Raw genomic sequence first — 19,762 nt, forward strand, 5'->3', positions numbered from 1 at the left:
TTCTACCTACTTCTCAGAGTTATTAAGAGACGATATACCTGGGAGGAAGATGGCTAGGTGGCAGTTTTAATAATAGCAAAGGAAACTTACATACCAGGTTTGTCGTGGGCAGCAGCAAGTTGAATAGATCCCCGGACCTGCCCTCCAATCTCAAAAGTTTATAAAGAGGACCTAACCAGGCTCAGCCACATATACCCTGCATGTGTTTTCAACGTCTTGCCACCATCTCAAGGCTATGTCCATGCAGCAACCTCTGGGAGCGGGAAAGGCAAGTGGAACCCACATTACCAGGATATGGGAAGGAGTGAAGAACCTGAAAGTACCCTGGTCCAGCTCATGGGTTAATCAGTGGTCATGTCTTTTTTTTTTTTTAAGTAAAAGATTTTATTTATTTATTTATTTATTTATTTATTCATTTGACAGAGAGAAGAGAGAGCACAAGCAGGAGGAGCGGCAGAAGGAGCGGGAGAAGCGGGCCCCCAACGAGCAGGGAGCCCGATGCGGAACTCAATCCCAGGACCCTGGAGTCATGACCTGAGCCGAAGACAGACGGTGAACCAACTGAACCACCCAGGCATCCCAGTGGTCATGTCTTTTTTGATCACATTCCCCAACAGGGCCAGATCATGCAAGGTCTAGAAACCATGGTAAGGACTCAGATTTATAGTCATCAATTATGAAAAAGGATTTCTCAATGATCAACAAGTGATTTTTTTCAAAACTTCAACCTCTCCAACTGCTCCAGAGCAAATAACACTTTAACCTTCATTCATTTAAAGAAATTTTTGTTGCTAAAAAACAAAACAAACGGAAACAGACTCATACAGAAAACAGCCTGGTGGTTGCCAGAGGGAGGGGGCTGGGGGGATGAGTAAGATAGGAGAAGAGGATTAAAAGGCACAAACTTCCAGGTATAAAATAAATAAATCAAGGCGATGTCATATATCCCATAGGGAATATAGTTAATAATATTGTAACAACCCTGTATGGTGACAAAAGTTAGGCTTATCACAGATCACTTCTTAATATATATAGATGTTGAATTACTAAGTTGTACCCCTAAAACAAATACAATATTGTGTGCCCATTATAATTCAATAAAATAGAAAAAAAATTTGCTAGGTACGCACTAGGTGCTAGACTAGGTATTATTGGGAATGCACACCAAGATGAGCAAACCATAGTCTCTGGCAGGACCCCTGGCTCCAGGACCCACAGGATCAGAACAAGAACTGGCCTTGGGCAGCACTAGACCGAACTGTGATCAGAGTCCCGTAGAGACACAAAGAGATCCCATCATCTCTCCTACAGTCTTTCCTCGAGGGGACTTTATCTCACACACCCTCTTCCTTATCTCTCCTTCAGTCTTTGACCCCAGTCCCAATGCCAACTCTGAAGGACACAATTCAGATGCTACCTCCTCCACAAAACTGCCTCTGAAGTCACCCACTTATTGTGGGTGCTTCTCCCACGACCCTCCCAGCGCCTCGTTCCTGTCTATGATTTACCGCAATTCTGCCCTGAACGGAACCATGCCTACTGTGCATGTCCCTCCCCCTCAACATCCCAGGGCTCACTGCACCCTGGCTCTGACAGGAGACTTCTGCCAGATTCTTGTCATCCGCGGTGCACCACACAAAATCTTTGATCGTATGTTGATACTGTCAGTGTTTCCGGAAAAGGAAGAGGCAGTGTCCACACAGAGGCCAGTCACTGGAATTAGTGGCTGAGGGAGGCCATGGGTTCCTTCTCCTGGGAGAGTTTTGTGAACTGTGTGAGTCCCCACCTGGTGGGCCACAAGAAGGAAGAGGAGCTGACCCGACGATTTGGGACCCACCTGCTCCCTGAGATGGCTGGAGCAGAGGAGTATACAAGCCAAGAAGGACCTTCAGCCGGGACAGCCTCACTTTCCCTCAGTCTTTGCATTGACCCCTAAGCTCTTCCAGGACTGGCATCATGAGGGGTTGAGTGGTTCCAATGTGGGCGGTGGCCTCTCCTCTTTCCGTTTTCGACTTTTGGTTCTTAAAAACTATATTCCAAATGAGGGAAATGAAACTACTGAAGACTGTCCCCCAGGAGCCAGCTGACGTGGGGCAAGAGAACAATTCCCAGTTAAGGCCCCAAAGGAAATCCCCTCCCTGTCATGTGCTGAGGCCGGGAGAAGCGGGGGAGGCACTAGCTCACTGCTTGGCCAGGCCCAGCCATCAAAGTCAAGGCCCAGATGGTCGGGCTGCCGGTCAGTGGCCGGGGCGGAGAACCCAAGGCAGAGTGGAAAACACCACAGGTGGAGGTCTCGCTGGGGAGGCTTCCCAGAAGAGGGGAGCCCAAGCAATGGCTTGGGGATGGGGAGGGCTGGGGTAGGCGGAGGAGATACCATTGCAAGGAAGGGAGGTCTTATTGTACAACCCTACTGTACGGCAAGTACAGAGTGGGGAACATTTGTTCTGTGTTTAGGGAAGTTGTGAGCAGATCGAACTGGATGAAACCCGCTCTCTCCTCCCGCCATCTGAGATGCCACCAAGGAAAGAAGGCTAAGAGGAAGAAGGTGGCCCCAGTCCCTGCTATGGGAAAGAAGCAGGAGGACAAGAAGATGGCCAATCCCCTGTCTGAGAAAAGGCCCAAGAATTCTGGAATCAGACGGGATGTCCCGCCCAAAAGGGACCTCACCCGTCAAGTGGGCCCACTACATCTGGCTGCAGTGACAAAGGGCCATTCTCCATAAACGTCTAAAAGTGCCTCCCGTGAATAACCAGTTTGCTCAGGCTCTGGACTGCCAAACAGCTGCTCAACTGCCCAAGGTAGCCCCCAGATACAGACCAGAGACAGAGCAAGAGAAGAAGCCGAGACCATTGGCCTGGGCTGAGAAGAAAGTTGTCAGCAAAACAGATGTCTCCACTGAGAGGCCTCTTGTCCTTCAAGCTGTCACCACCTTGTGGAGAACAAGAAGGCTCAGCTGGTAGTGATTGCACATGATGTGGATCCCACTGAAATGGTTGTCTTCATGCCTGCCCTGTGTCGTAAGATGGCGGTCCCCTGCCGCATTACCAAGTGGAAGGCCAGGCTGGGGCATCCGGTCCATGGGAAGACCTGCACCACTGCTGCCTTCACAAAGGTTAATTCACAAGACAGAGGAGCTCTGTCCAAGCTGGTGGAAGCCATCAGGACCAATTACAATGACAGATATGATGAGACCCACCATCACTGGAGAGGCAACATCCCGGGTCCAAAATGGGTGGCTCACGTTGCCAAGTTGGAAGACACAAAGGCTAGAGACTCGGTCACCAAACTAGGCTGAGCAGATGCTTTGGATTTTCCATATGTAAAATTAATAACAGTTCTCTTTCAAAAAAAAAAAATGACTGGATGAAACCCACTTGTGGACACATGTTGAAGTATGGCAGGTAATAATGAAGAGAGACTACAGGCAAGATTAGGCTACACGAGGCATCTGGACTTTCTCCTCTAGTTGAGAAGTGCCCAGCTCCTTGCTTTCACCTTAGCTCTCCTCAGAAATGCTGGTGTCCTCCTGGACACTAAACGTGGCTTTGTTATACAGTTGAACAGGAGATGGGTACGGAACCCACAATGCTTGGAGCAGGCGCAAAGAAAAAGGCACATAGCCCCCCAAACTCTCACTGTCCCAAGGAGGGATGTGCCATCGGTTGTGCTCCAGAGGAAGTAGTCCGATCCCCTCTGCCTTGAGCGGCCTGCAGGGGAGGGGGTCGGATCCTGAGCTCTGCAGTCAGGGTACAGTCTTGCTGGCATGGGAAAGTGTTGTTCTCAGCTGCAGAGCCGCATCGATTTCAGCTGGAAGTCTCAGGTCATTTCAGCTTGGTCCAGACGAGAGGGCTCTTGTTGGCTGTTTGCCAACAAACTGGCTTTTCTCGGCAAATCCATCAAGACTGCTGGTTTTCTAAGGATTCTTTCGAGGGGTAACAGCTGCCTTCCTCAAAATAAATACTGTGAAGAACCTTAATATATAAAACATTTAGCTCAGTGGGTTGAGCCTCTGTCTTTGGTTCAAGTCACGATCTCAGGGTCCTGAGATCGAGTCCCGCCTCAGGCTTTCTGCTCAGCAGGGAGCCTGCCTCCACCACCCCCACCGCCCTCCCCCCGCCTGCCTCACTGCTTACTTAGGATGTCTGCCTGTCAAATAAATAAATAAAATTTTTAAAAAAATTTACAAGCGGAATTGTTTGGGATAAATAGGAGATAGGGTGCTTGGAGTCCCACCAGGCGGTCTGGCAGGACCTCTGGGGACCCCTAAAGCTGTTGAACCTGGTTTTAAGGTAAGAAAGGCAATGGCAAGCATGAAAGGGCTTTAAAGTCAGGGCGAGACCATCCAATATACATTTTAGAAGGATGCCCGTGGCTGCTGGGCGGAATCAGAATTGGAGACAGCCCTGTTTAAGTCGGCTGCTGAAATAGTTCAGATGCGCCATGATGAATCTCGACCCACGGCAATAGCAGAAAGGACGAAGAGTAGGTTTGCATTCAAGAAACATTTCCGAGTTCGGGTGCCTGGGTGGCTGAGTCTGTTAAGTGTCCAGACTCTTGATTTCAGCTCAGGGTGTGATCTCGGGGGCATGGGATTGAGCCCCGGGTCAGGCTCCACACTCAGTGAGAAGTCTGCTAGAGATTTCTCTCCCTCTCCTTCTGCCCTCTACCCTCTCTCTAAACTAAATAAATAAAATCTTTTTTTTTTTTTAAGAAAAGAAACATTTCTTAGTGAGAATCAGCAGGAATGGGTGACCCCTTGGATGTGAGTGGTGAAGTCGTCAGGGGCTGGGCTGCCTGGATGCAGGCGTGCCATTAACAGTGGCGGCCAAACAGGGAGAGAAACCCGCTACGACAGACGGTAAGAGTTCAGTTAAGGACACATTGTGTTGCAGCCACTCTGGGAGGAGTAATTGACCAGCAGACAGTTAAATATATAAGTCTGGATCTTCTTGGGAAGAGCTTGGGAGAGAATATTGGAGCTAGAGATTATAATCCAGGAGTTATCAACATATACGTAGACACAAAGGTGATTACACCCCGGTGAGTAGAAAATGAATACCACGTGAAGAAAAAGGCCTGGGAGAGAGCCTTTGTTCTCTTTCATTTGACTTTAGTTTTTTCATTAATGTCATCATTATTACCATTATGGATGAATAGTTTTGGGAGCAAAGATAACTTGTTGGGTGTTTGGAGCAGGAAGGACTTGCTCGTGTTTGTTGTTGTTTTTAAATTTTTTCTTGAAGATTTTATTTATTTGTTTGGGAGAGAGAGTGAGCGAGTGCACGAGTGGGATGAGGGGCAGAGGGAGAAGGAGGCTCCTGGCTGAGCAGAGCCTGATGCAGGACTTGATCCCAGGACCCTGGGATCATGACTTGAGCCAAAGGCAGATGCTTAACTGCCTGAGCCACCCAGGGGCCCTCTTGTTTTCTTAGGATGGACGTTCCAAGGATAATAATGCCACACAGAATCACAAATCAACAAGCTATAAGAGATACGAGCCAACCCTCCTGGACACTTCAAACCTCTAGCTCTATAGGAAGGAACAGAACTGGAGATCCCTTCTCTGACTTTCCTAGTGTGGTTGCCTGCATTTCTCACTTGGGATGCAGCAGACACTGTAAATATCTTGTCTTCTCCACTAGATTCAAGCTTCTTGAGAACAGGAGCTATGAATAAGGCAAATAAAGCTGTTAGCATAGTGCCTGGCATCCATAAAAGGAGATTATTAATAAAGATTACCTGAGCAAATGACCCTTCCAAAGGTGGACTCTCTCCTGATTGGAAAAATGCATGTCCTCCCCATTTCCTAAGTCTGCTCCCGCTTTACCCTTGGATGTAACCTTGAAGAAAAGTTTCTAGGTCAACAGAGTTCATAGGCAGTGATTCGCCACCCCCTAAAATCTCTAAGACAAGAAATTCAAAATGGATTAAAGACCTAAATATGAGACCTGAGACCATAAAAATCCTAGAAGGGAGCACAGTCCATAATTTCTCTGACATCAGCCTTAGCAACATTTTTCTAGATAGGTCCCATGATGCAAGGGAAACAAAAGTAAAATGAACTACTTGGATAACAAAACAAAAGCCTTCTACATAGAACAGAAAGAGCAAAACTAAAAGACAACCTAGTGAGTTGGAGAAGATAGTTGCAAATGACATTTTTGATAAAAGGTTAGTACTCAAAAATATATAAATAACTTGGGCACCTGGGTGGCTCAGTCTGTTAAGCATCTGCCTTCGGCGGCTCAGGTCATGATCCCAGGGGCCTCGGATCCAGTCCCACATCGGGCTACCTGCTGTGCAGGGAGCCTGCTTCTCCCTCTCCCTCTGCCTTCCTCTCTGCCTACTTGTGCTCTCTTTCTGTCTTTAAAAAAAAAAGTTATGGGGGCGCCTGGGTGGCTCAGTGGGTTAAAGCCTCTGCCTTCGGCTCAGGTCATGATCCCAGGGTCCTGGGATCGAGCCCCACATCGGGCTCTCTGCTCCGCGGGGAGCCTGCTTCCTCCTCTCTCTCTGCCTGCCTCTCTGCCTAGTTGTGATTTCTCTCTGTCAAATAAATAAAATATTTCTAAAAAATGATGATGCTGTAAAAAAAAAGTTATGATATATATATCAAAGTTATGATATATATTATATATAATATATACATATCATAACTTTTATATATAAAGATATATATATCATATATATAGATATATATCTTATATATATATAGATATATCTCTCATACAACTCAACACCAAAAAACCAGAAATAATCCAATTAAAAATAGGCAGAAGACATGGACATATATTTCTTCAAAGAAGACATACAGGGGCGCCTGGGTGGCTCAGTGGGTTAAAGCCTCTGCCTTTGGCTCAGGTCATGATCCCAGAGTCCTGGGATCGAGTCCCTCATCGGGCACTCTGCTCGGCAGGGAGGCTGCTTCCCCATCTCTCTCTCTGCCTACTTGTGATCTCCATCTGTCAAATAAATAAATAAAATCTTAAGAAAAAAAAGAAGAAGAAGACGTACAGATGGGAGCACCTGGGTGACTCAGTAGGTTAAGCATCTGACTCTTGGTTTCGGCTCAGGTCATGATCTCAGGGTCATGAGATAGAGCCCTATGTCAGGCTCCATGCTCAGCACAGAGTCTGCTAGAGATTTTTCCCTCTTCCTCTGCCCTTCCCCTGCTTGTGCTCTCTAAATAAATAAATAAATAAAATCTTAAAAAAGACATACAAGTGTTCAATAGACATATCACCATTACTTATCATCACGGAAATGCAAATCAAAACTACAATGAGATATCACCTCACACCTGTCGGAATGGCTGAAATCAAAAACATAAGAAAAAACAAGTGCTGGTGAGGGTGTGGAGAAAAAGGAACTCTCATGGACTGTTGGTGGGAATGCAAACTGCTGTAGCCACCGTGGGAAACAGTATGGAGGGTCCTCAAAAGCTAAAAAAAATAGAACTACCCTATGATCAAGTAATCATACTACAAAGAATACAAAAACACTAATTCTAAGGGATACATGCATCTCTATGTTTATAGCAGCACTATTAGTTAAGATATGGAAGAAGCCCAAGTGTCCATTGATTCCGTGATTGATGAGTGGATAAAGAAGATGTGAATATATATATGTGTGTGTGTGTATACATATATATATACACACATATATGTATATATATGAATATATGTACATATGTATATATGCAATGCTCTATGGGATGCTATAGAATATTACTCAGCCATAAAAAGAATGAAACCTTGGTATTCACAACCACATGGATTGAGCTAGAGTATAATGCTTAAGCAAGTCAGAGAAAGACAAATACCCTACGATTTCATTCATATGTGGAATTTAAGAAACAAAACAAATGAGCAAAGGGAAAAAAGAGAGGCAAACTAGGAAACTGACTCTTAACTGTAGAGAACAAACAAATGGTTACCAGAAGGCAGGTGGGTGTGGGAATGGGTCAAACAGGGCTATGGGGATTAAGGAGTGCACGTGTTGTGATGAACAGCACGGGATTGAAATAAAACTTTAAAAAAATCTTTAAGCCAAGAACTCCTGGGAGCCTTGGTTAGGGCTGCTGGGAGACCCTAAGTCACCAGCCTCCTGGCTCACCTGCAGGCGCCCCGGGGCCCTGCGTCTCTCCGGCCGCCCCCCCCCCCCCATCCCCCTGCCACCGCCCGCAGTTCCCTCTAAGATGCCTGCTCTCCGCGAGTGCTGAGTCGCTGAGCGCCTCGCTCTCCATGTGACTACAGTTTCCGTCCGTTCCTTCCGCAAGTGCTAAAATAATCCGATGCCCCAGGGAGAGGAGGCAGCCCAGCCCCTCGCTCGGCTGCTCTCGAGGAGGCCGGAGCCCCGGGAGAGGATGCGCCCCGCGGAGCCGCCTGGGCCTGCCGGAGCCGTGAGTATTTCCTGCGGGGCGGCCGTGCTGGGGTGGGCAAGCTCGGGCGCCGCCGGCTGATGGGAGGTCCGCGTCCGGGGCCCACAGCCGGGGACGGACGGGGAAGTTGTGGCTTGCTGCCTACGAACGCCACCGCTTTGCTGCTCAGTTTGGGGGCCACCGCGCCGGGGAGGTGGAAAACCTCCCTCTGGGAGCACTTGAGCTGACAGAGGTGGTGTGGTGTAGTGGAAACGGTGGCGCCTTCAGATTCCTCTTTTGAGGGTTTGCGTCCCAGCGCTCGGGGGAGAATTTCTGAGCCTCAGTTTCTTCATCTGTGAAATGGGAACAATAATGCTCCCTCCCTGGGCTGAGTGACTGGAGATAATGAGACTATCGGTGAATACTAAGCCTGCTGAGTGCTTGGATCTCCCTTCCTCCCGCATAACGTGGTTTGAGAACCACCATTTCATAGCCGAAGGTATTGAGACACGTATTTATGGCTGTCTTAGTGGGTAGGTGTGTTCAAGCCTTTGGGGATAGAACTTGAGCAAGACAGGCAGAGCCCCTTCCCCCAAGTGTTTGTCCTTGGGAAGTTCTGTAGGGTTCTGTTACTTCGCCTCTCAGCTTGTTATATCAGAGAGAAACCAAACCTCGGGCCTCTGACCCCTTGTCCAGTACTCTTCCCAGCCCTGGTGGCCTCTCCATGTGGACCAGATTATAGCGGGTTCAGCTGTATTCCCATGCACTTAGGGGCTGACTTAAGTGAGGGGTCACTGACCAGGCTTCTCCGGAATGCCCTCAGAATGGTCTGCTGGCTCACTTTGCCCCAGAGAGAAGGTGGCCACGTGTCCAACCGTGCCTAGGACTATAGGAGGCTGAGCAGGTTCCTAAGAAGGGAGCACCTGGATAGGCCTGGTCGTGAGTGGCGCACTTGCAGGGGAACAGAGGAGACCCCACTGGAGGTTTCTTCGCGGGCAGGTACAGCCTGTAGGAGTCTGGATGGTAGAAACACTCACTACATAGGGCCTGCCTTGTGAGATCACGCGTGCCCCCTTCACCTACCCACTACGCCGCAAAAACTGCTTCTGTGGATGCCGATGGTTTGCTGGGTTTCACAGCCCTGAGACTTATTTCTTCTCCTCACACACCTATAGGTTTGTACGTGTTATGTCTGAGAGTTCCTAGAGGTGATTTAGGGAATCGTGGGCCAAGGGAAAAAAAAAGGTAGAACAAAACAAGACTTTGATTCTTGCCTTTAGATTAAAACAAAACAAAAAAGCCAGTTTCACAAAGAAGTTGATTTCATCTAGTGGGTCCCCTCATAGGATCTTCATGAAAACTCATATACACCTGATCCCACTTAGTGCTTACACCTGTCATCCAAGAGCAGGAAGCTCCCAGACAGAGAGGGCCTGGAGTCCCTGTGTTGGGAATGCATTGACCTCTGTCTGTCCTTGGCGTCTTTCTTCATCACAGAAGAGCAGTGCCAGTACCAATTAAGATCTTCGTTCTGGCTGCAGTGTGTAACTAGACTCTTGGATGGACAACTGGATGTGCCTCACACTGTTCTCAGACCCACATTACAACCACATAAATTAGAGGACAGTGGGCTTTCAACCATGGCTGAAAAACATGATCTTTCTCAGGAGATACTGTATGTTTAGTGATGCTTACTGACAGGTCTGCATATTCGTGACAAATATTTTTGTCCTGGATAGAACTTCTTTATTACACACCTTCCCCACCCCTCAAACTATTCTTCTCAACATCACTGAACAAACATTACATGCTCAGTGTGTGGGGGCTTCTGGGCTAGGCTAGGTGAGGCTCTCTGAATGCTCCCAGAGGTGAAGATAGTGGTAAAGGACACTGGTATTTGGATCTTAAGGAGCTTCACAAGCTACTGTAAACATGAGTTCTGGGGTCTTTTAGTTGCAAATGACAAAAACCCAACTCAGCCTGGCTTCATGGGGAAAAAAAAGGTATTGTTTTAAATAACTAAAAAGTCGGGACGCCTGGGTGGCTCAGTTGGTTAAGCGGCTGCCTTCGGCTCAGGTCATGATCCCAGCGTCCTGGGATCGAGTCCCACATCGGGCTCCGTGCTCCGCAGGGAGCCTGCTTCTCTCTCTGTCTCTGCCTGCCTCTCTGTCTGCCTGTGCTCGCTCTTGCTCTCTCTCTCTCTCTCTCTGACAAATAAATAAATAAATATCTTTAAAAAAAATAAAAATAAAAATAAATAAATAAATAAAAAGTCTTTGTGGAAAAGCTTCAGGCATGGCTGGATCCAGGTGCTCAAACATGGCCAGCTTTGCTTTTTTTCTGTTATTAGGCAGGTCCTAAAGCTGGTGGCAAAGATACTCCCATTCCTCTGTGAATTCAAAGAACTGCAGCTCCAAGCTTATTTCCCACCAGTTTGGCATCTGGTGCAGGAACAGAAAGCCTCTTTCCCCGGTAGTTTTAACAACAATCCTTCTGTTGATTCTCATGAGCTTGTCATCTGTGATGTACCCATTGTAAGCCAATCACTGTGGTTAAGAAAATAGAGGGCTCTGATGGGCCCAGCCTGGTGGTTAGGCTTCTCCTTGGAGCCAGGGATTGAGGTCAAACGCAAACAAACATGGACTTAAGAAAGGAAGACGGTTGGTGGCATGACAATGTAAATGTACCTAACACTACTGAACTTTACACTTGAAAATGGTTAAGATGGTAAATTTTATGTTATGTGTATTTTACAATTAAAAAAAAAAAAGAAGGGCACCTGAGTGGTACAGTGAGTTAATCATCTGACTCTTGGTTTTGGCTTGTGTCATGATCTCAGGGTGGTGAGATGGAACCCTGTGTTGGGCTCTGCACCCTGCACAGAGTTGCTTTGGAACTCTCTTTCCCTCTCCCTCTGCCCCACCTCCTTGCTCATTTGCACGCGTTCGCTCTCTCTCAAATAATTTTTTAAAAGATTTTAATTTATTTGACAGAAAGAGATTGAGCATGAGCAGGGGGAGGGGGCGGAGGGAGAGGGGGAAGAAGAAGGCTCTCTGCTGAGCAGGGAGTCTGATGTGGGACTCGAACCCAGGACCTTGGGATTGTGACCTGAGCAGAAGGCAGACGCTTAACTGAGCCACCCGGGTGCCCTCAAATAAATAATTTTTTAAAAAATCAAAGAAAGAGAGAAAGAAAGGAAGAAAGAAGGAAGGAAGGAAAGAAAGAAAGAAGAAAAGAAAGGAAAAGGAAAAGGAAAGGGTGATTTCCTCAAAGGGAATTGAGGAGTTGTTACCAGAAGGCGAAATGATTGTGGGCAGGAAAAATCAACTGATTTCCAGAGTAAATGGAGTCAGGTGCTGAGACCAAACCACATGTGTCTTCTCACTTAAATGCATGAGTGATTTCAGACTGAACAAAGGGAATAAAGGAGGAAGTAGAACCGCGTCATGTTCTTAGCAGCAAGGTTGGCAAGAGGCGCAGGGCTAGTACCTGTGATGGACTGAATGTGGCCACGAAGCCCTGTGAGGACACAGGGACACCCCACATCCAGCCCAAACCCAAGTGTCGCTGTGGTCAGGGGCTAGCTGCGTGTCCCAAGAGACACTCTGCTGCGCCTCCAGGAAAGAAAAGAATCAGGAGGGGATTTCTCCACAGAAGTTAGCACTTGAGCATTGTCTTTTTACCTTGACTCTTGTCAAGCAGAACCTCAATGTCTGAGGCAGCCCAGCACCCACAATGCCAGCAGGGGCTCATCTTGGGGTACACATCATGTTCTTCAGTAACCTCATGTCACTCCTTTTTAGATGTCAGGGTGGGTGCTGGCTCCTCCTTGTCCTCCCTGTTATTACTCCTCATCTGGTCCAGCTGCAGTCCCTTGGGTCTCTCCTGCCTTTCTGATGTTTCCTTGGGGGTCCCACCCAATGCCAAGCCGGGGTTCTCCCCCTCAGGTCATTCCATGGTTGGCCCTGGTTCACCTCCTTCAGTTCATAAACGTTAATGGTTTCCCTATCGCTGCCCAGACTGACACCCCGAGACCTCCTCATTGGACTCTCCTGGTGGCTTTACTCTTGTTCGAGGTTCTTGAGCCCTTCCTCCAAGACCTGAACTGAAGTTTCTGTTATATTTAGTAATAATGGCTTCTTATTTCCTTCTAACGGCCCAGATTTTTTTCTAGGCTTTCTAACTGCTTTTGCAGAACTGTGAAGGCCCTCATATTTGTCACAAGTACACTCCAGGGCATTCACAGGTTACCTCATCCCCACAAAAGCCCCCGAGCCCCCATGAACACTATAGGGTGCTATTCAGAACATCAAACACTGCATGCAATGGGCACTGTCTAGTCAGAATGGACATTGTCATTAAAAGCAGGGTCCTAGGGCGCCTGGGTGTCTGCCTTTGGCTCAGGTCATGATCCCAGTGTGCTGGGATGGAGCCCCACATCGGGTTCTCTGCTCAACGGGTGGGATGCCTGCTTCTCCCTTTCCCACTCCCCCTGCTTGTGTGCCCTCTCTCAATGTGTGTGTCTCTGTCAAATAAATAAAATCTAAAAAAAAAAAAAAAGTGGTGTCCTAGGATCTCTGCCAGGCCAGAGGTTGCTAGATTGCTGGATCCTTGGTTGCTGGATCATTGTGGAGTCCTGGCAGGTCCAGGAGAGGAGCCTGGCTCATAGGATATCTATTTACCAACAAGTACAAACCTGTGCTCCCACTGAACATTCACTCAACAAGTAGGTGCATTTCCAGCACCTTCTACCCAGGCCTGAACTCAGCTACAGTTTTGGCTTTGCCGAACAATTATCTTTGCCCTTTCTGAGCCTTGAATTTCCTATCTGTAAAATGGAGATAATGGATTTGAACCTAGATGTTTGCACACCAGTGTTCACAACAACATTGTTCACAATGGTCAAAAGATGGAAGCAACCTAAGTGCCCACTGATGGGTGAATGGACCAACACAGTGTGATCTGTACGTACAATGGAACATTATTCAGCCATAAACAGGAATGAAGTTCTGGTATCTGCTACCACATGGAGGGACCTTGGAAACATTAGACTAAATGAACTAAGCCAGGTACAGAAGGACACGATATATGACGTGATATATGATATATAACCCCCACTTAGAGGAGGTACCTAGAATAGGTGAAGGTTTAGGGAAAGAAAGAACAGCAGCTACCAGGAACTAAGGGGGCGGGGCGGGGGCGTTGAACAGAGTTACTGTTTAGTGGGCAGAGGTTCTCTTTGGGATGCTGCGGAAGTTCTGGAGAAGGACAATGGTGAAATTGCATGGCAATGTGAATGTGTTTAATGCTACTGAGTTGTACACTCAAAAAGGGTTAGAATGGTAGATTCCATGCGTATTTTACCCCAGTAAAAACTAGAGGTAATACCGCCTAGTTTGTCAAAATGTTGCAGAGAGCTAAGTGAGATCAAATGTCTGTAAGAAACCTTTGCAACCTCAAGTGCTGGTATTGCCATTAGTATCCAGTAGCAGTAAATTACAATCCACTTGTTTTGGCTTTATCCAAGAAGTCCTAAAAACAAACAAACAAACCATTGTTATTTTGGTGAGGAAGGGTTTTTGTTTTTGTTTTTAAATCCCGTTATTCCCATTCTTCTGTGAATTCAAATAGATTTTAGAGAGGAAAAAAAAAAACCGCCTTAGTACAAATAGCCACCTTGCCAGTACAATTTGAGGGATTTTGAAAAAGACAAAATGATCTCCCCTGCCATCCTGAAACTACACCATGAAAACTTTATTACTTTTCACCATTACCTATCTAAATACCCATTACAGAGCAGCACATAAAAGAGGGTTTCAGTCATTCACACTGCAGTGGCAACTGCTTTCTTCCTAATTCTGGCTGAGGGCACTAAGGCAGTGGTTATCAAATCTTATTTTTGGTTTTAACAAGACAAACTTTCCCCCAAATAGCCTTTGCAATCTCAATTAAATGGAGATTAAATTAATTAAACTGATCCAGAAGATTGAACAAAGAGTAACTTTATTTTTAGTTACATCACTATATATGCTTCCTAAAGTATTTAGTATGCTGGTGACTACAATCTATTTCTAAATGCATCAAAAACTAAAGTGGATTGAAGGCTGGATAGAGGGATGGGTAGATGGAGAGCTGTGTGAAAAAAGCAAGTGTAAAATGTAAATGTAAAATGTAAAGTGTAAAATGTTCAGAGTAGAAGCTAGGTGGTGGGTATACCAGCAAGCTCCATCAAATTCTTTCAACATTGCTGTATGTTTAAAATGTTCATAATAAAATATTGGGGAAAAGTTAAATTACTAACAATACCTAGTAACTGCTCATACTCCTTTTCAAGAACGTAAAATCAAGTAATACAAATTTTTTAAAAACTTCTGTAAGAGCTACAACTTTCTGTACCAAATTTTATTATATGGATCATTGCCCAACTGAACTCTTAGGATGGGATGAGAAGAAGACACATGCATTGGGCCATGTAGGATGAATAGGAGTTTGGCAGCTGGAGGAGACCAGAAAAAGGGCCTTTCCCACAGAGGAACCAGTGTGTGAAAATACATGATTTAGTCATGGATAGCAAATATCTGGGGGTGGCTGGGGCTTGCGGTATTGAGGTTGAGTTTTGCTGGATTCAGACAAGGTTTCAATTGCAGCTCTGACATTCTCTGGCTCCACGGCCTACACCTTTGTGAGCCTCAATTTACCATGTATGAAATGGAGATAACATTTCACCTGCTAGGATTTTGTGAGGATCGTTATATGGAAAAACCCTGGAACAGCATCTATCCCAAGGTGAGCACTCGATCAACGTTAGCTGTTGCAACTGAGAGCCTGGGGAGCAAGCTGGGAAGCTTGAATCCTACCCCACTGAGCTGGTCAGTCCTCCGGAATCTGTATCGTGTTGTTCCTCAGTTGGGCTCTTTCTCAAGAGAGCCAAGGTAGGAGGGGCGGCAGAAACGTTTCCACTCTGGGCCATAAGCCTTGGTTCTCACCTATAACCCCTTTCCTGCCCATAGTCTCCCACAGACTCTGGGTGGTCTCTCCACCTCTGAATGTCCCCAGGTCCACTCTCCACAGCTCAGATGGGAGACAGTACTGCCGCTCCTCCGTCTTGTTTATTTTATTACCCGCTCCCCTTTGGCACAGAGGAAATCTGCCTTCCCTTTAACTCTGATGCTACCTTGTCTTACTAATGAAGTCCACACGTTTCCTTACATTGACAATGTTTTCCACACACATTCTCTCATTCAGTCTTGACATGACCCTGTGAGATCAGCAAGGTGAGGGCCTCCTTGTCACCCGCGGCCCCACTGGAGTGTGAGAGAGAACAAACCTGTGATATTGAAAGGAAATGATAGGTTTGAAACTGATGCATCTTTGGCTGGGTGCCTGTCCACAGAGATTATGTGAGGCTCTCATAAACAAGAGTGACAACACGTTCCCACCGCCAGCCCAGTAAGAGCAAGGTTTTGTCACCCCCACTGGAAGCACATTTGTTTGCCTTTTTTTTTTTTTTTTTAAACCTGTGGCCGTGGAACAGGATGGAGTGAACTGACCTCTGTTCGTTCTAAACGGCTGACCCTGAGCACACAGAGAAGCCACTGACTCCTTTGTAGCCCCAGGAGACAAAGTCCGGCAGGATAGTGTTTAAGCAGACTGCCACACACTGGCTGCCCAACGTTGTCACTAGGGAAGAGCCCAAGCGAGGAAAATTGGGGTGGGGACCAGACATCTGTATTTTGAACCAAGGCTTGGAAACCATGACACTGTGTCCCTGTGGCACCTTGCCCATATCATCTCATCTCTCTGACCTGAGTGTTCTCACCTCTAAAATACCGGTGGGCAGTGCCTTCAGAAATGCTACAGTTCTGAAAAATATGGTCGGTTACTAAATTTGAACGAACAGGCATGTGCCAGGACAGTCATGTGCAACAGATGAGTCCTTTCTCGCATAAATTCCTAGGGCCACACGTCCAAGGAGGATGCCAGCAAATTGAAATGGTTACAACTCCTCGCTTATCTGTGCAGGCTGAGTGTGGGATCCAAGTCCTAGAAGCAAATAGGAAGGGTATTTGCACAACCAGCTACTTACAAAGCAGGGGGCTCCCACCCAGGGTGTGGTTAAGCACAGGCAAGTCGATAACCTTTAACCTGCTAAGGATGACACTATAAATATGACAAAGACTATTTCTTGAACTTTCTTTGAAAACTTGCCTTATAACACATACATTATGATTCCCAGTTTCCTGGGGAGGAAATCCAGGCCAAGACATTGAATGATGTACTCAAGGTCAAGCCAGGCTTTGAACCTGTTCCATCTGTCCCCTTAGCCTGTGCTGCTCCTTCACCCTTAATGGCCACCTTCCCAGAAGCCAGACTGACAACATGCAGCCCCAAATCTAAATCCCCTGGACCCCGAAAAAGAAAATGTCTATAAAACAACTTACTTTGGTTATTAGTCAATGATATATTTTTCTTCCATTAACTCCAAATATGATCATTTTAAGCATGCTCACAGTAATTTCAATTCTAAGTACCTATAAGAAATTTTCTACTTCAGTGATATTTATTAGGCTCTGATTATAACATATATTTTAATTAATAATTGATTCCATTCTTCTAAAACTTGTCTTTTTTTTTAAAAAAGATTTTATTTATTTATTTGAGAGACGGTGTATACACACGAGGTGGGGGGCAGAGGGAGAAGCAGGCTCCCCGCTGAGCAGGGAGCCTGATGCAGATGCAGGGCTCGATCCCAGGACCCTGGGATCATGACCTCAGCCAAAGGCAGAGGCTTTAACCCACTGAGCCACCCAGGTGCCCCACACCTTGTCTTAATATAGTAATTAAAGTTGATCGTTGGAAAATCAGAAAACACAAAGAAGCAAAAATACAGACATGGAAAAAGCAAATAGCAGGTGCAGTTCTGCCCACTGCTGAGATTCAGATGTGTACCTTTTTCAACTATTAAAACTTTTTCAACTATTTTCCATACACATACATGAATGCACATTCCTTTAGCAAACTGGAGATTACATTATACATTCTATTTTGCATCTTCCTTTTTTTTCTTAATATTTTATTGTGATCATCTTTCCATGTGGCTAAGTTTATTGCCACTGAAGCATTTTTAATTGCAGCACAGTATTCCCATCATATGGGTGTATCATTATATATTTAACCAATCCATTCATTGTTGGACTTGTAGATGGTTTCCACTTTTATTTATTTATTTTTTTTAGATTTTATGTATTTATTTGACACAGAGAGAGAGATCACAAGTAGGCAGAGAGGCAGGCAGAGAGAGAGGGGGAAGCAGGCTCCTGCAGAACAGAGAGCTGGACTTGGGGCTCGATCCCAAGACCCTGAGATCATGACCCGAGCCAAAGGCAGAGGCTTAACCCACTGAGCCACCCAGGCAGCCCTGGTTTCCACTTTTAAAGATTATTATTACTAATATTGCACTGAGTATCTCTGTAAAAATAGTTTTACACATAATTCCTTCGGATAAATCCCTAGGAGTGGAATTATTGAATCAAAAGTAATCTACATTTTCAACACCTTCAATAAATTTTGTAAACTTGTCCTTTAGAAAATGTGTGCCCATTTTCTCTCCCGTCTTCAGGGTTTAAGTTCTGGGGGCAAAGGGTCCTCAAAAGCCATTGTTTTAACAAGTTTAAGGGCCTATGTTTTAACAAGTTCATTATTAAGAGAAAAAGCCAGAGAAGCAAATTATGAAGTCAGAATTCACACATCAAAATTTAAAATGTCATGTTACCCCAATCCTCAGTATGTAGGTTCTTCTTTTTTTTTTTAATCTAAAAAATTTTAAAATTTATGTATTTGAGAGAGAGAGCACAAGTAGGAAGGAACAGCAGAAGGAGAGGGAGAAGTAGATTCCCCACTGACAAGGGAAGCCAGATCCAAGCTGAAGTTGATCCCAGGATCCTGGGATCATGACCTGAGCCAAAGGCAGATGCTCAATGACTGAGCCACCCAGGCCCCCTGTCAGTTCTTTTTAGACGTATTAGCCATCTGAACATTGATTCTTTACATAATATAGGAATGTACTAATACAGCCAAAGATTTACAACTGTTTTTTTTTTTTTAAGATTTTATTTATCTATTTGAGAGAGACAGAGAGGGAGAGAGAGAGAGAGTACTATCGGGCCGTGGGGAGGGACAGAGGCAGAGGGAGAAGCAGGCTCCCTGCTGAGCAAGGAGCCGGATGCGGGCTCCATCCCAGGACCCTGGGACCATGACCAGAGCCATAGGCAGACGCTTAACAACTGAACCACCCAGTTCTTTACTTTTATAACTATTCTTCATTTTCTTTCACATATAATACCAAAATCAAGTTTAAAATATCTTTGGAATTAATAATACACATTTTGGACATTTATCCAAAGAAGATGTAGAAATAAGTCAATAAATACATGTAAATGCTCCACATTGTTAGACATTGCGGAAATGCAAATCAAAATCTTAAAGGGATAGCACTTCACACCTGCTGGGATGGCTGGAATAAAAATGACAGGAAATAACCAGTGTTGATGGGGACAAATTGGAACCCTCGTACATTGCCAGGGAGAATGTAAAATGGTGCAGGACCTGGAGAACAGTTTGGCAATTCTTCAAAAATCAAACAGAAGGATGATGCACCCAGCAATTTTATTCCCTGGGTGTATGCTCAAGAGAATTGAAAACATGGCCACATAAAAACTTGAACATGGGGGCGCCTGGGTGGCTCAGCGGGTTAAAGCCTCTGCCTTCGGCTCAGGTCATGATCCCAGGGTCCTGGGATCGAGCCCCGCATCGGGCTCTCTGCTTGGCTGGGAGCCTGCTTCCTCCTCTCTCTCTCTCTGCCTGCCTCTCTGCCTACTTGTAATCTCTATCTGTCAAAAAAATAAATCTTAAAAAAAAAAAAAACTTGAACATGGATGTTCATAGATGCATTATTCATAATAGGCAAAAGGTGGTAGCAGTCTGGATGTTTATCAGCTAGTGAATTCATGAGCAAATGTGGTAAATTTGGCCATATGGTGGAATATTATGCAGCCACGAAAAGGAAGGAACTACTGACTGATTCATGCTTATAACATGGATGAACTTTGAAAGCATTATGCTAAGTAAAAGAAGCCAGGCATAAAAAGCCATATATTGTATGATCCAATGTACATAAAATGTCCAGAATAGGCAAATCCGTAGAAATGGAAAGGAGATTAGTGGTTGCCAAGGGATGGGGAAGTGACTGCTAATAGAAATAGGGCCTTGTTCTGGGGTAATGCAGATGTTCTGGAATTAGATGTTGGTGATAGCTGTACAACTTTGTGACTATCCTAAAAACCACTGAACTGTACGTGTTTAATGTGTGAATTATATGGTATGTGAATTATGCCTTGTGGCTTATTT

At 45.6% G+C, this 19,762-nt stretch overlaps 1 protein-coding gene and 1 pseudogene across 1 annotated transcript in view; both read left to right on the top strand.

Annotated features, from left to right (window-relative positions):
• Positions 1-2,221: 2,221 nt before the first annotated feature.
• On the top strand, positions 2,222-3,295 carry LOC123940672 (annotated as a pseudogene).
• Positions 3,296-8,273: 4,978 nt separating this feature from the next.
• Positions 8,274-19,762, top strand: part of NRROS (negative regulator of reactive oxygen species) — a 28,477-nt gene continuing 16,988 nt past the window's right edge. Inside the window, exon 1 of the mRNA XM_046003628.1 lies at positions 8,274-8,398. The gene's annotated coding sequence lies outside the window, so the exon portion shown is untranslated. The remainder of the gene's footprint in view (positions 8,399-19,762) is intronic.

This window comes from Meles meles, chromosome 4 (genome assembly GCF_922984935.1).
Source record: "Meles meles chromosome 4, mMelMel3.1 paternal haplotype, whole genome shotgun sequence".
NCBI lineage: Eukaryota > Metazoa > Chordata > Mammalia > Carnivora > Mustelidae > Meles > Meles meles.